This window comes from Gopherus evgoodei, chromosome 9 (assembly GCF_007399415.2).
Source record: "Gopherus evgoodei ecotype Sinaloan lineage chromosome 9, rGopEvg1_v1.p, whole genome shotgun sequence".
Classification (NCBI taxonomy): domain Eukaryota; kingdom Metazoa; phylum Chordata; order Testudines; family Testudinidae; genus Gopherus; species Gopherus evgoodei.
The window spans coordinates 12979003-12984161 of NC_044330.1; the positions used below are offsets into that span (position 1 = coordinate 12979003).

Sequence of the window (5159 nt, forward strand, 5' to 3'; positions counted from 1 at the left end):
TGAGTCCTCTAATTGTGCTCACTGTTTTCTATGTTTTCAAAAGCCCTCAGAAACCAGTCAGAGTAACAATATATAGCTAGACATGCACATTTGTGTATATTTTGTGAACATGGTTATTTGGGACCAGCAGCTGTGCCTATATGGTTTCTTTGTGGTGTTGTCTGAAGAACAAAAGCCACAACAAAATCCTTCACTGTCTTATTGGATACACTAGTTAGGCTGAGTTCTTCTATTTCTTCCAACCCATCTGCTGGAGGCTAATTTTCATATCCCTTGTTCCTTTTGTATCTCTATGTGATTGCATCTTTGTGTGTCTCTGCCTGCGTTTACTACAACAGTGTAGTTGGAGCTGTGTCGGTCCCACGATTTTAGAGAGACTGGGTTGGTTGAGGTAATATCTTTTATTGGAAAGAAGTTGTCCAATAGAAAATACTACCTCACCCACTTTGTCTTTCCTACAGCATGGCAGCTCAGCGCAGAAGCTAAAAAAAAAGACCCCCTCTGGCTCCATCCTTCACCAGAGATGACTTCTATGTCTCTTCTCATTCAGCTTCAAGGGAATACTGCTTTGGGGATTTGCTTGAAAAGAGAGACAATTTTCAAGAAGCTGTCTAACACCAAGGTTTTGTGACCATAAGACAAGCTCAAAGGCTGGCCATCTTCATCAATAGGCACAACTTTCCATGGTCCATTAATGATGGCAAGTGCAATATGAAAAGAAGACATTTTTTCTAGCATGCTAAATACATGCATTCTGTTTTAAGTTCCAGTGACAGGCACTTAGAGGTTGAACCTGATTATGAGCGGCTTTACTGCCTTTGGACTATCTATCTTCAGGATCTTTGGGAACATTTGATAGCCTTAATAGTATTTCTCTACTGTTTCTGGTGTAACACACCTTTTACTGAGCATCCTGTCAAACATGAGGCAGAACATTTAGACTTTCTTCCTCTTTTTTTTTTCTTTTTTTCTTTTTTTTTAGTTTAGCCTATCTCAGTTGAGTAGACTAAAAGTAAAAGTTTCAGAAATGCCTGGTGACTAAGGATCAGATTTTCAAAGGTATTTAGGCACCTAAAGATGCAGAGAGGTGCCTAGTGGGATTTTCACAAGCTCCTGAGCAGGTTGGGCACCTAACTCCCATTGATCTCAGTGCAAGTAAGTTGGATTTAGGCTCTGAAAACCCTGCATCACTTTTTGAAAATGGGACTTAGGCTCCTAAGTCACCTACATGTGCTTGAAAATTGTACCTTAAACTTTTGCTTTATTAGCCAGTGCCTAATTGCTACTGTTCAGCTGCTTTGGCTCTGATCTCCATTTCACACTGAACAATTTCAAATACTAGCCTCACAATTGTGATGCTGGGAGTCAGAGTAGCCCACTTCTGTTCCTGGTTTAGAAAAGGCATAATTTAATGTCAAGCAAAGAGGGTCCCTTCTGCTACAGCCAATGGCTCAATTGTTGATCATTAAGGTACAAAAGCCTGAAGTATCACTATTGATACTAGTAGGGAAGGATCACTGGTTTAAAGAACACTCTGTGCAGGGATTTGGATTTGACATATGTGGTCCCTTTTATTCCAGCGTCTGAGTTTGAGTTTTGCTCAGTGGCATCTAGTAATCTCCAGACTTTTTGAAAACCTGAAGTTTTGGAGTATTAGCTGTCATTTAAGATGCTCCTTTTGGAAAATCGGTGGTGTAGAAGCATTTCTCTCAATTAGATCATCAAGGACTTGTCAGGGACAGTTTTGTTCACGTGACTCTGTGAGTCTGGGGAGAAAAAAAACAGAATTAATTTTTAAAATTTTTTGCTAGTTACTGGGTCACTAATTCTTTGATCTGGGTGATTTAGTTTCACGGATTTTCATTTTTTCTCAAACTCCTTGTGCTTTTCAAACTGTATCTTAGCATATTTTCAGTAACAATGAGCTGAAGATGAGCTGCATACTTCTATAAGGGCAACTTATCAACCCCTTATACATTGATCAAGACATCAGATGGACTATTGGGTTTGAAAAATATCAGGAAACTTCATAAGGCTTGATAGCTAGATAGTCACCCATTTAGAGAGTTCCACCCACTATTCAGTAACCATTAATGTTCTGCTTTATATTGATTTATTGTCATTTATTCAGTTCCAACATAAAATCCTCCTCTTGTTCTGTTGAATGGGATTTTGTGGTTTGATCTGTGGGCTTTGTTCTGAGATGATGGAGAATAATGCAACATCTGCCCACTGCTCCTGGACTCCTCAAAGAGAGAGAGAGAGAGAGCGCGCACCAAGAAGCAGTGATGGATAACTCTTTCGGTGCCTATCTTCCAAAAAAAAAAAAAAGGAATACAGTCAATGTTCTTTATGAATTTATAGAAAACCATCATAAATTCTTGTTCCATTTGCAGAATGTTGTTTTAATAAAAGTAGTGCTATATATAAAGTTTGAAAGGCGTTTCCCAGAAGGGAATTTTAAGGGGATAATTGTCCGTAAGTGGAAGGCTAATTGGTTAAAATAAAACATTTCTGCATGTTAAATTTATCTTTTCAGGACAATCAAATACATAACAGGTTAATTTCCAATACCAGTGTCGTATTGTGATAAACTGTCCACTCTTGAATCCGTGTGTAGCAAACATGTCATTTTAAGTGCCAGCATACACAAATAAAATGCTCTGTCATGAATTTAATTCTCTGCTGCGTAGACATTTTATTCTTTTTTGTATGTAATAAAAAAAAATCTGAGCACAGAAAAGTAACAGGTAAATCTCAGCAGAGCCCTTTAATTGGTTTATAACCTGATAACTTGTAATCAGTTTTACTGAGGGACTATGCAGTTTTCAAGAGAGAATTAACAAAACAGAAACAGACAAAAATAAAAGGAAAAGTATCATAAAATAGAAAAAGAGAATATTAAATGTTTTTTTAATCCTACCACGAGTATTGCAAATACAAACCTAATATAACTGAAATTTTCTGTATTTGTGTTTGTATTGCTTGCACATTTAAAATAAAATATAATAGAGGCATGTTTGAAGTTTCTCTTTTATATATTTGCTATAACATTTGTTTGTCTCTATAACCAGAAGATCTTGCAATATTTTGAGAAACAGTTGTCAGTATATGAGTAAATCAGTTCTGATAGTTTTCCCCTTGTCTTTAGGGTTTTCTCATTCAGCATTTACATTTGGTATAGAGAGCCATATCAGCCAGTCTAATATAAATGGTGCTCTGGTGCCACCAGCTGCTTTGATTTCTATCATCCAGAAAGGTCTGCAGTATGTAGAGGCTGAAGTCAGTATTAATGAGGTAAGGAGGTTTCTTGATGCCTACAAAAGCATTATGTGCTTGCTTATATTACATTTGAATACTGGTATTTTTTTCTTAACTCTCTTGTGTCCTATTTATTTACTTTTACTTCAGATTCCTTACTGCTGGTGTTCACCATGACTCCACTGGTGGAACCAGAATGGAGTGACATAACTGTGTAGGGGTTCTGCCCAGTGCAGCCACACAACACCAGGCATGGTGTGCTGGCTCATTGCTTAAAGGTCCGTTATCTGTGGAGTTTTTTTCCCTAATATAATGTTGTAGTTAATCCAGAAAATACGCACATTATAAAATAATAGTACAAAAGAACAAGAATTCTTAACTTCTCTTTGAAGGTTTTCGTTCCATGGTGAACTGAGATTAATGATAGGCAAACATCTAAAGGTTCTGGGGTTCAGTGTAGAGAGTAGTCCAAAAGCTTGGGGACTTATTCAAATTCTTTAAGATTTACTATCCCCTCTTTCAACTCGGGGCAGTCTCCCTCTCACCACCACCTACTTATCAATAGGCTCAGAAACTTCCTTATCTTTGAATTGTTGCTCCCTTCTCAGTGGCATCAGGATTTTCAATAAATGGCCTTGTTTGTTGGGATTTCCAAAGTCTATGGTGTGTCCTGAATGAAAGTACTGGGGAAGCCCCAGTTTCAGTAGAGAGGCTCAAGAGAGGAGAGGACAGGCTACAGGGCTCCACTAACTGTTGTAGCTAGAGCCCCTGTTAAGGTGGGTTGGGTGGGGGGTGAGGAGGAAGAGGAGAAGACCCGTACAACTCTGTCAGGGGCCTACCATTGGGGAAGGCTCATGGAGAGAAAGGAAGGGCTGACTAAATGGAGAAAACATTTGAATTTGGTTAGGACAGGAATGATGAATGTGCCAGGGAGACTCGTATTTTGCCTGAACTGGCTTATTATCTAGTTGGCTCTATTATATGTGATGCTTCCATGATTATTCCATGAGTGTGTTTCCAGCAGTGGAGAAAGATACATATCTAAAAGGTTGATCCTGTAAGGTATCAGCTTCTTGCAGTAGAGGCCTTTATATTTATCAATTAAGCTATGGCAGCCAGATTGTGCATCAATTCTGGTGTCCTCACAGTCTCTCTCGGGTCTTTGAGTTGGTTTAGCTGCAGCTTCCGCAGCTTGAGTGAAAGGAAATCCATTTCCTCAGGAAGGGTCATAAACGCAAAGCAAGTGCTCAGAGCAGGAGAAGGAAACCTCTATTTGTCACTAGGAATCCCTCTAGATTATAAAAAACAGACCCTCATAAGGCCTTAAACTAACATGAGACTATTTTTGACAGAGTCTTGCCCATTCATGATAAAATTCTTTGTTTTTAAATTATGCTAACACTGTTTAAAAAAGAAAGAAAAACTACTCCAAAGCACCAGATATTGTGTTTATGGAAAATTTCATAGGACTTCATAAGCCATAGTCTAAACTTGCAATGTATGCAGCTCTTCAAAGCAGTTGGATTTTTTGGCTGCAATCACTCCATTTAAAATATTCATAGTAGCTTACAAAAGGTTATTTCAAATGAATAGCATATAACTTTGTCCCAGAGTCTCTGCTAGAGGCCTACCGTGGCTTGTTTTACTCACTATATATGATGATCACTCTAACTTTTGAGTAAAATTCCAGACCTAGCTGCAGAGAAATAAATGATGACAATTTCTGTATAGCATGTCTCTCTCGCATTTGTGACTGTTGCCTTTTATTATACTAAATTACAATTTTGGAATGCACAGTTTTCCCTGGAATTTTGTGTTAATGACAGCTAACATTGGGGTGTTATCTTTTCTGTGTGTTTTTCCTCTCCCCGAATTAGGATTTACCTTGTTTGATGTAG

General features: G+C 38.2%; 1 long non-coding RNA gene across 3 annotated transcripts in view; it reads left to right on the plus strand.

Annotated features, from left to right (window-relative positions):
* The window catches only part of LOC115657222, a 155952-nt gene extending 152714 nt beyond the window's left edge, over positions 1-3238 (plus strand). For all 3 annotated transcript variants that reach the window (XR_004001925.1, XR_004001923.1, XR_004001924.1), the window contains one exon: positions 3152-3238. This is a non-coding gene — a long non-coding RNA (uncharacterized LOC115657222). The remainder of the gene's footprint in view (positions 1-3151) is intronic.
* Positions 3239-5159: the final 1921 nt, after the last annotated feature.